Source organism: Triticum aestivum, chromosome 3B (genome assembly GCF_018294505.1).
Source record: "Triticum aestivum cultivar Chinese Spring chromosome 3B, IWGSC CS RefSeq v2.1, whole genome shotgun sequence".
NCBI lineage: Eukaryota > Viridiplantae > Streptophyta > Magnoliopsida > Poales > Poaceae > Triticum > Triticum aestivum.
In genome coordinates, this window is record NC_057801.1 from 632,649,799 (window position 1) to 632,661,964 (window position 12,166).

Sequence of the window (12,166 nt, forward strand, 5' to 3'; positions counted from 1 at the left end):
CCCGCTTATTACGGGATTCTCATCAATGGGATTTGGGTAACCCAACGGCGCCTTACGCATGATCTCATTGGGAACAAGCGAGTTTAAGGCTTAAGAAGGGGACAATTGGCATTTTTACCGTCTATAAGAGGACAAAGATTCCTCCTTTCTTCCCCATGCCTTCCCCCAGCCCCTGTGTTCCAATATCCAAGCTCTAGCGCCCGAAAAGATCCAATCTTTCCCACCGCCACCTCCCTCCCAAGCCATGGCCGGGTCCGTCTGCAAGGGCAAGTGGGAAGCCTCCTCCATCACTTAAAAGGACGTGAAGGATCTCTGAAGCGCAGGCTATCTGTCGGCAAATATCACACACAGGCTCCTCGACAAGGACCAGGTCATCCCCACTCCGGCGCCCGGCGAGAGGGTTGTGTTCATCCCTCATTTCCTCAAGGGCCTAGGGTTTCCCCTCCACTCCTTTGTCCGAAGCCTTATGTTGTACTACGGGCTAGATTTCCATGATCTAGCCCCGAATTACTTCCTCCACTTATCGGCGTTCATCATCGTGTGTGAGGCTCTGCTCCGTATCCCGCCACACTTCGGCTTATGGCTAAAGGTTTTCAATCTGAAGCTGAAGGTGGTCGACGGACAGCACGTGGATTGCAGTGGGTCCATGGTAAGCAAGCTGCCCAACGCCACATGGCCCAAGGGGGCATTCATCGAGACCGTCAAGGTGTTGCAGCATGAGTGGTTCTACATCACCGAACCTCGCCTTGCAAACTGGGTGGCCATAACTGAGTTCAGATCTGGACCCCCCACGAGACTCACCTCATGGACCGCCAAGGACCTTGATTGGGGGTCCCAGACGGAGGTGAAGATGCTATAGAAGCGCATCACCAATGTGCTGGGTACGAACATCGGCCTCACGAACGTGTTTCAAATAATGCTCTTCCGCCATGTCCTTCCCTGCCAACGCCGGGCCTCCCCCATGTGGGAGTTCAATCTGGGGGGGGGGGCACGGACCCTGAAGCACTTCTTCGGCACCACACGTGAAGACATATGGAAGATGCTTTTCAAGGCCCAAAAGAGCTAGCCAATGAAGACTGAGGACATCGGGCTCGACATCGAGAACCCAGCCTCAGAGGTAAGCATTAGTTTTTTCGAAGACCAATTTGGCTGATGTTTTAATCAATAGAGGTTTTATCATCTGCCTTCCGCATAGGACTGGACAACAAACGCGGAGCGGATCGACTGTCCGGCTCCGCTGCTGGAGGACCTAGCCACTCCCCAGCTAACGGAGATGCTGGTCCCGGCGCCCTATCAGGCGCCGGAAAAGAGGGGCAAGAAGAAGGGCAAGGAAGCCAAGGGCAGCCTCCGCCACAGAGGTCCTTCGGACACTATGTTCGGAGAGACCGAAATCCTCTCCTCCCATGAGGGAGACAAGGAAGAAGAAGAGGAGGTGGTGGAAAGCGACTTCCACCACAAGGGGAGGAGGAAGAAGAGGAATGCCTCCAAAGACCCGGAGGGGGAGGTGCCGAATAGAGGGAAGATAACCCTCTCGGACAGTTCAGACTCAGAGTCCGAACACGTCCCCAAGAGACCTCCCAGGGTGAAGCCCCTGGACGAATCATAAGTATTAACAATCTTATTGTTCGTCTTCAGTTTGCCTACCTCTGTTATGTGAGTTGTATTGTTATTTGCCTTGCAGCCCTCCCCGTGAGGTTCCGCACACTCCCCTATCGGAGGGGCACTCCCTGCTGCCTGAGCAGGAGGAGAGCGATACACCACCACGAGCCTCCTCGCCTATCACCCTGGAGGACACCAAAGTGTTGTCCCGAAGGACCTCTCCTGGCCGAGGAGGGGCAGACGAGGCCGTCGAGAAGGTGCGTGAGGTTAATACCTCGGTCGCCAAAGACTTGGGGGAGCGACCCCCATGACAACCAACAGTGGGTAGCCCCATCAATCCGGGCCCCCACTGAACACCATTCCGGAGACCAACGTGGCTCCAGGATTGGGCGCGCAGCCCCCTTCGAGGGAGGCGAGAGGAGCAGCAGCTCCATCAGCAGCCTCCGTTAATCCGGGGTGGCTCATGCTCTAGAGGAAGTACTACAAAGTGCTTCCATCATGGAGGAGCGCGGTTATGTAAAAGGTTCAGTCTGCTAAAAGCGGACTGAATGAAGCCTTCTACAACCTACTAACAGGCTTTGAGGTATGCGACGTAATATTCTAAAAACTTTTCATATGAAAGGATAGACCTATGTATAGACAGTAGCCCCTGATGATCTCTCCGGATTAGAAAAAAATAGGACAAAGGGTCCACCTAATAATCCGGATAACAATATACTATGCTACTTTTGTAACAGGCATCCATGTTGGCGTCTACCGCCCAACCCACAGAGGTTTCCGAACTCAATCAGAAGCTTCAACTAGCCGATGAGGAACTCGACAAGCGGTTTGAGGAAACACAAGGTATGCGTAAATTTTGAAGACGGGATTTGTTTCCATATCAGAAGTGAAATGTATATTGAGTAGTTTAACTCATGGAATTTTTTATTATGATTATAGTTGGCGCAGCCGAGGTCGAGTCCCTCGAAGGCAAGCTTTCCCGAGCCAAGAAGGAGGTAGAGGCGAATAAGGCAGCCACTGACAAAGCAGCTGCGGAGCTAGAGGCAAAGCAGACTGCACGCTACCAACATGAGGCTAGGGTGGCCGAAGTCGAGCAAGAGTTGAAGGACGCCATCCGCAAATGCGAGACCTTGGAGCAGAAGACTTCGGACCAGTCGTCCGAGCTTGCCAAGGCTCTCTAAGATGCCAAAGAAGTGAGGGTTGAGTCCCGGAGTGCTCGCGAGGAGATCCAGCAGGCGAGACAGATAGTGGCTGGTAAGGCGTTTCCTTTACAAAGTAGCTTTGGAGGTAATAGGTATATCTTTCTTACCCAAATTTGGAGTTCTCTAGGCACATTTGCGGATCTTGTGAGGCGTCATCGATATCGCACAATTTTCCCGAGCCCAAGAGGGGAATTGAACCGAGAAGCTGTTCTGGTCGCAATATCTCGCGCCGGAGCATCCGACGCCTCTAAGCGACCAGATGAAGCAGCTGACGGAGCTACATAGGGTGGCCGGCTTGACCATGAAGGACCTATCACTCCAACTCTGGCCAACCAAACCCATCCCCGGTAGCTACTTTGGCTTAGTGAAGCGGCTCATCGATGCGCGGCCTCGGATTGATGCTATAAAGCGTTCAGCTTGCGTAGAGGGTGCCCGAATGGCCTTTGCCCGCTTCAAGATGCAATGGGCGAAGATGAAGGCCACTGAAGTGGCGACTGCAGGCCCGCCCGAAGGCAAGAATCATCGGAAGCCGGAGAGGTATTTCGATGACGTCCTCGAAGGAGCCCGAATAGTAAAGGGCCAATGTTCAAAGGACGTCATGTTTGATTAAATGTATTCGGGTTGTACAAACTATGTTATGAACTCGTGTTATGCTTGTGCCTTTTGTTTTCGTTAATTTATCCTCCTGTGTGGCTATTTATTGTTTATATTTGTGAAAGTTACCAGTCGTCGGCTTCTGCCCCCATGTAGATGTTACAGGGGTGTTCTACATAACGCATGACCGCACTTTATCCAATGTCTTGTTCCGTAAAGGAGGCTTCCGCGGGGTGAGCCAGGCAATCGGACTATGCGGCTTTATTACTTTCACTTAACAATAGGAGTCTAATGGTGGGGATAAGCACTAGCCCCTATTGCGTGTGCGGCTATCCGGACTATGGTGCCTTTGCAACGCGGCTGGACGAAGACCAGCCCCTCGTGTGACACAGTGAAAATCGCTAACGATTTGTAGTGTAATACTAAGTCACCGGATTGCTGACCAGCTCTCACTTATCATGACGGTCAGTTTTCGGCTTTCTCTACCGAGGTACTTAACCGGACGAACCAGAAATACAATTACAGTAGTTCTCCCTTTACTACCTTAGCCGAACGGGCGAAATGTAAGGTGGTAAGCACCGGAGCCGGGCAACCCAACTATGGACCAAAGACATGATTCTGAGCCGATGCATATAGTGCAATATCTGAGATGCTGAAGAGATCCCTATAAGTGTTCGGACTTTAGGATGTGCAGGTCGATTGCAGCCCCGGCGTTAAGGCCGGACTAAAGCACATGTGGCAGTCTGAAGTAGGGATGGAATACAGGTGGAAATATAGCATAAGTACCGAACAAAAGTAGTGATTAGTTGCTTCCTTTATACCCTGATTAATACGTCGAGATGTGTTTCAAGAGATAATGCCATAAATATAGTGGTCATGTTACATGCCAAAAAAGTTTACATAAGGGAAAGGTTTACATATGGCCTAGAAGTAGTTGTTTGAAGATCATAATGGCGCCCTGCCGCACGTCTGCGCCTTTTCTCCTTGGAAGGGAGTCCTTTAAGAGGAAGAGTTGATGGTTGACTGCAATGAGAAAATATATTTAAGGTCCAAATAGGGTCAAGTCGTACTATGGACTTTCTCCGCAGTGTGCCTCCGGCGTTTGCCCAAGGTATTTCAAGTGCATAGTTACATACACGTGGTACGAACGCCGCCACCTTATGGGGTAGTCGACAGAGGCCAAATTGCTATTCGAGCTCCGGATCCGCCGAGCTATTGCATTGAGACGCGGACCGGACTCGCTTAGTAATGTCGCCAGTCTTGATCACCGATAATTTGTTCGGCTTGATGAGGCCGCCATGTACTTCGGCTGCTAGATCTGTGCTCCTCGGTTCGGAGGGAGCGCTCCATATTTCCATTTACCATAATGACGCCACGTGGTCGAGGCATTTTGAGCTTCAGATAAGCATAGTGCGGGACCGCATTAAAGCCGGCGAAAGCAGTTCGTCTGAGCAATGCGTGATAGCTGCTGCGAAAAGGGACAATATTGAAGATAGTTCTTCACTTTGGAAGTTGTCTGGAGAGCCGAATACCACTTCCGGTGTTAAGGAGCCCGTGCAGCGGGCCTCCACGCCGGGTATTACTCCTTTAAAGGTAGTGGTACTAGGCTTGATTCTTGACGGGTCAATACCCATTTTACGGATAGTATCTTGATAGATCAAGTTAAGGCTGCTGCCGCCGTCCATAAGGACTCTAGTAAGATGGTATCCGTCGATGATAGGATCAAGTACTAGGGTAGCCGAACCTCCGTGACGGATACTGGTTGGGTGGTCCCTGTGATCAAAGGTGATCGGACAAGCCAACCATGGGTTGAATTTTGGGGCGATGGGCTCTACGGCGTAGACATCCCTCAATGCGCGCTTGCGCTCCCTCTTGGGATATGGGTGACATAGATCATGTTCACTCTTTTCACCTCAGGGGGAAACTGCTTCTGCCCCCCCGGTGTTCGGCTGACAGGGCTCATCATCGTCCTCGCTTGGAGGGCCTTTCCCTTTGTGTTCGGTATTTAATTTACCGGCCTGCTTGAAAACCCAACAATTTCTATTGGTGTGGTTGGCAGGCCTGTCGGGAATGCCATGAATCTCGTAGGGCCTCTCAAGGATTTTTTTCCAAGTTGGATGGACCGTCTTTGTTTCCCTTGAAAGGTTTCTTCCGCTGACCGGGTTTGGAACCACAAAATCCGCCGTTAACTGCCATATCTTCTGTGCCGTCGTTATTGTTCTGACGCTTGTTTTTATTGCAGCGTGGTCTACCATTCTCGTCCCTAGACTCAGAGGTGACAGGGTCGCTGGAACTGTTGCTTCTACGAGCTAACCAGCTATCTTTGCCTGCACAGAAGCGGGTCATGAGTGTTGTAAGGGCTGCCATGGTCTTCAGCTTTTCCTGCCCGAGGTGTCGGGCGAGCCATTCAACACAAACGCTGTGTTTGAAGGCCACTAAGGCTTCAACGTCTGGACAATCCACGATTTGGTTCTTTTTAATTAGGAACCGATTCCAAAGTTTGTGAGCTGATACGTCTCCAACGTATCTATAATTTTTGATTGTTCCATGCTATTATATTATCTGTTTTGAATGATTATGGACTTTATTATACACTTTATATTACTTTTGGGACTAACCTATTAACCGGAGGCCCAGCCCATATTGTTGTTTTATTGCCTGTTTCAGTATTTTGAAGAAAAGGAATATCAAACGGAGTCCAAATGGAATGAAACCTTCGGCAGCGTGATTTTTTGGAAGAATATCACCCAGGAGACTTGGAGTTCACGTCAGAAGAGCCTCAAGGAGGCCAGGAGATAGGAGAGCGCGCCCCCCCCCTGCTGGGCGCCCCCCTATCTCATTGGCCCCTCGAGCACCTCCCGACCGACTTCTTTCGCCTATATAGTCCCACGTACCCTAAAAACATCCACGGAGAAGATAGATCGGGAGTTCCTCCGCCGCAAGCCTCTGTAGCCACCAAAAACCTCTCGGGAGCCCGTTTCGGCACCCTGCTGGAGGGGGGAACCCATCACCGGTGGCCATCTTCATCATCCCAGCGCTCTCCATGACGAGGAGGGAGTAGTTCACCCTCGGGGCTGAGGGTATGTACTAGTAGCTATGTGTTTGATCTCTCTCTCTCTCTCTCTCTCTCGTGTTCTCTCTATGGCACGACTTGATGTATCGCGAGCTTTGCTATTATAGTTGGATCTTATGATGTTTCTCTCCCTCTGTCGGTGTCAAAACCGGTGGATCTCGGGTAGGGGGTCCCGAACTATGCGTCTAAGGCTAATGGTGATAGGAGGCTGCGGACATGATGTTTACCCAGGTTCGGGCCCTCTCGATGGAGGTAATACCCTACTTCCTGCTTGATTGATCTTGATGATATGAGTATTACAAGAGTTGGTCTGCCACGAGATCTGAGAGGCTAAACCCTAGAAGCTAGCCTATGGTATGATTGTTGTTGTGTCCTAAGGACTAAACCCTCCGGTTTATATAGACACGGAGAGGGCTAGGGTTACACAGAGTCGGTTTACAGAGGAGGAGATCTACATACGAATCGCCAAGCTTGCCTTCCACGCCAAGGAGAGTCCCATACGGATACGGGATGAAGTCTTCAATCTTGTATCTTCATAATCCAACAGTCTGGCCAAAGCATATAGTCCGGCTGTCCGGATACCCCCTTATCCAGGACTCCCTCAGTAGCCCCTGAACCAAGCTTCAATGACGATGAGTCCGGCGCGTAGATTGTCTTCGGCATTGAGAGGCGGGTTCCACCTCCGAATACTTCAAGATAAATTCCAAACACAAGGGACGTGTCCGGCTCTTGACATACCGCCGTAGAGAGAACAATAATCCACGAATCTAATCTACTAACAGTTCTTCATAGCATAACAGCATGCCGTGGCCTGGTAATTATTCGAACCGTTTTTCACATCAGGCTCCCACACACATCGCGAGGCGGTTTCCTTGGCACATCTTGCCAAAGTAGAGATCGTGTCCCCTGATCACGTGATGTCCATCAATACGGGTATGGGTAACCCAACTAGCGCCATCAATCGAGGCGCTTGGAAAATAAATGATTTAGAGAGGCAAGTGGGGAGGCGCACATTCTGCATCGCCTTTATAAAAGGACAAGGATCCCCTGTTTTTACCCACGCCTTCTTTCTCCTTTGCTCATCCATTCTCGCAGCCTCGAGCTCCAGCGCCCAAGTTCTCACCTTCTCCGTAGGACCGCAGCATGTCCGGAGCGGGAGGCAAGTGGATGGCCTCCTCCGTCACAGAGAAGGACATCACCATGCTTCGGGAGGCCGGATACCTGGCCGAGAGCATCGCGCACAGGCTTCCGGCAGAGGGACAGATCACCCCCACCCCAAAGTCTCGGGAAAGAGTAGTATTTCTACCTCATTTTGTCTGCGGACTAAGATTTCCACTCCACCCATTTGTCTGCGGGCTCATGTATCACTACGGGCTAGATTTTCATGATCTAGCCCCAAATTTTGTCCTGAACATCTTGGCATTCATCATCGTGTGTGAGGCCTTCCTCCGCATCAAGCCTCACTTCGGCCTATGGCTGAAAATCTTCTGCGTGAAGCCGAAGATCGTGAGCGGCCAACAGGTGGAGTGCGGAGGCGCCATGGTGGGCAAGATGCCCAACGTCACATGGCTTGACGGCTCCTTCGTGGAGACCATAAAAGGGTGGCAATCAGGGTGGTTCTACATCACCGAGCTGCGTGACGCCAACTGGGTGGCGGCCCCCAAATTCAGATCCGGAATCCCCATGCGGCTCACTTCTTGGGAGAAGAAGGGCCTGGCCTGGGGCAAACCCCACAGAGCTGACCGGACTTGAGACCTGCATCAAAAGTATGAGGGACAGGAAGATCAAGCTCATCAACATGGTCCAGGTCATGCTCATTCGCCGGATTCTCCCATGTCAAAGACGGGCATTTGATATGTGGGAGTTCGACCCGGCCGAACACCAGATGCTGCTAGAGCTCTTCGACACAACGCACAAAGAAATCTGGAAGGTGCTGTTCAAGACCGGCGAAGTTCCTCCTCCCCTTTCTGAGGACCGTGGGCTCAGCACAAAGTGCCTCGCCAGTCCGGTAAGTCCTCTGATTATTACAAGATGTTCCCTTCCTAGTACATTCATGGGAGGATTTTTAAGTCACCATGCTGACTAAACAGGATTGGGTGGAGATGGTGGAGCGGATTGACTGTCCGGCTCCATTGCCTAAGGACCCAGTAGACGCACTCCTGGCAGAGATGCTGGTTCCGGCGCCTTACAAGGTGCCGGTGAAAAAGGCTGAAAAGAAGGCCGCGGGGACCCGGAAGGGTCTCCGGCGCGAGGCTGCACCAGACGCCTCGCCAGAAGATGACGAGGCGCACTCCTCCCACGAAGGGGAGGAGAGAACGAGGAAGGCCGCCTCAACTGAGGGGGCCGAAGGGTCCAAGACGGTGGCCGCGGGGACCAGAAAAGGTCTCCGGCGCAATGCCATAATAGAATCGTCATTCGAAGATGACGAGGAAGATCCCCCCCCCAAAAGACGGGGGAAAACATGAAGAAATGCCCCCTCCCCGTACTAGGTAGGAGAAGAAAAGGAAGGCCGCCCCGTCGGGGGAGGCCGGGACGCCGAAGAAGGGAAAAGCGTCCCTTCCCGATCACTCCTCAACTGCTGCTTATAGCGACGAGGAGTGGCTGCCCAGGGGCAAGCCCCAGGCAAGGTCGTAAGTATCCACATTCTTTAATATTCTTTTGGTGCGGTTTTGACCTCACAGCTTTCAATAACGCCGAACACATATATGCAGTCCGGCCGGGTCCAATCTCGGGATGTCCTCTTCGGAGGAGTCTTTGGGCGAGTCAGAGATGAATTCATTCCCGACGACCACCTCCCCGCGACCTGCGGATGACACCAAGGTGTTGTCCCCACTACTAGGGAAAAGCCTAGCAGCAGCGCGGGTTTTAGGCCTATCAGTAGCGCGGGCAGGAGCGCTACCGATAAGGCGCTACAGCTAATGCTTAGCAATAGCGCGCCTCGACCCACGCTACTGGTAAATTGACTTAGTAGTAGCGCTCCTTCAGAACAACGCTACTGGTAATTAGTAGTAGCGCTTCTCTTCTCCTGCGCTACTACTATTATTTAGTATTTTATTTCTTTTTTATTTCATGTTGTATTCATACACCTTTACACAAGTTTTCATACAACAAGAATTTAGAGATTGTTTTTACATAATAATGAGTTATTACATCATGGGGTGAAAGAACCATGGACTAGTTTCAAGTGGATGTCCATCCACTTGAAACTAATCCGCGGTTCTTTCACCCAATGATATAATAATATCATCATCATCATCATATCATTAACAACTTATCATCATAATACATCATTGTCATATAACACCTCCTCAAGATCATCGTTTTCATCATTGACATCACATAATACCTCCTCAAGATCATCATTATCAACTCTAACACATTACCACATAATAAACATATTGTACCTCATAGGACCTATTACATTCGATTAAGACCTACTACATTTTCTAAGGTAAAATGGCAAAAAACAAGATAGCCCCTGACTCTCCATTATGGAGAATGGAGATTAGCCTGTCTCCAGTTCTTGCCTTTTGCTAAATGTTACTTCCAAGAACCTCCTTGCGAATGTCCATACATTTCTTCCATTCTTTGATGAACATGTGTTCACGGGTTTTAGAAATCCGATATGCACAGGTGAGCTCCGTAGATTTACCTGGCAGTATGTTCAGAACTGAGAGGGGACCATGCAGAGACATCAGATGAGGCACACAATCCATCGGGAGTTTCTGTTGAAAAACATAATAATAACTTCGTAGTTAGCAATGATCTACTAGTTTTAGAAGTATGCAAAAGATGCACGGATGTCGTAATAGTAAAAAATCTTACCAGGGTATCTCCAGAGAAGTTACCATGGTTCAACACATGCACTAGTGGCACGTATTCACCATAATTTGGAGGAGTTCGATAATAGTTATTGTAATTCTCAAGAAGAGTACAAAATGCAATCAGATGATTTTTCTCCTTATACGTTAATTCGGTGCCATCGGTGTAGTGGGTTTTATCTACCATCTTCCGCACAGTCTTTGAATAATCAAAATAAACTGTCAATGGAAATAAGCTATCAACTATTTTGAAATAAACAATATAAATTAGTTAATAACTATGTTTGAGAAACTCACATAGCGGTACAATCGGAAGCGTATCAACAAGGACCCAAATGTCCATATTGTCTTGCTCGATGTCAGGATCACCAAGATCCATGGTGACAATCATACCCTCATAAAAACCATACATTTTGCAAAGTGCTTCCCAATTTTGGCAACCAAAATGGGTTACTCTCTGAGCATTGCACAGATTTATTTCAAAATCCATATCATGATGGGTCCTTAGGTGTATTTTCTTTGTTTCGAAATTTTCATGGTCTTCAAAACCCATCCTCTCCAAGACATAGCATCTTGCATGGCATGGGATAAGCTAGTCGAATTGTAAAATATGAAAATTAGACGTTGAAATAGTTGAAGTCATGCTTAATTACGAAAAAAACACTTGTCGTTGTTGCGTACCATTTCACAATCGAAGGTCTCCTCGAGCTTAATGCTGAAGCGCCTGAAATTTGCCGGAACGGAAATTAATCAACACTCCGGCAAAACATAGGTCACTCGGAGATGTAAACTAAACATGAACGGCCACTTGGGCAACCACATATCCTATTTGAGCAACAACACAAGATATACAAGGATATTTGGCTGGTCTCACCTCGATGTCGGAGGGGGTCGGTGACTGGACGACGACGGGGATGTCGGAGGGGGTCGGTGACGGGGACGACGGTGGTCACCTGAAACCATATAAGTTATCACTAATACATCCCGAATAATTGCTTAAACTAAAAAATAACAACAAATATGACATGTTCAACTAGTTTTATTAATTCAACTAGTTCTTACTAAATATAAACTTACTATAAATAGAAAAAAAACTAGTTCTTTCTAAAAATAAAGTAGTTCAACTAGTTATATTAATTATCTTACTAAAAATACATTAGTTCTATTAATTCAACTAGTTCAACTAGTTTATTAATTTATTTACTAAACTAGTTCAACTACAACTAAAGTAGTTCAACTACCACTACTACTACTAAAAATCTAGTACTAACTAAGCAACATCTAGTACTAGCTATGAACCCTAAATTAACATCTACTACTACTAAATCTAGTACTAACTAGTGGCAGGGGGTGGGGGGCGACGGAGAGGTAGCTAGGGGCGGCGAGGTCGAGGGCGGTGGGAGGAGGGCTGCCGGTGGAGGAGGGAGGAGGGGCGGCCGCAGGAGGAGGGGGGAGGGCGGCGGCAGAGGAGGGAGGGGCGGCCACAGGCAGAGGGAGGAGGGAGGAGGAGGAAGGAGGGACGGAAGGAGGGGAGTACCTCGGCGGCGGACGGACGAAGGCGGCGGCGGCGGTGGCGACGCACGACGACGGTTATCGGCACGCGGGCGAGAGTGAGATCAGTGTGAGTGAGGGCCGGTCGTGCGCGTGGGGATAAGGTAGGGATAGTTGTAGCGCGTTTGTCAAAACGCGCTACAGCTAATCTGAATAGCAGTAGCGCTTTGCATATAAACCGCTACTGCTAAGTGTAACTATACAAAAAATACATCAATGCAAAAATACATTGGCCATCAATGATCTTTTTGTGTACAATCTGAATTGTCAATATGAGTCCCCTCCAGTAGGAACCGGAGAGGACTCATATTGCGGCCACAAATTTT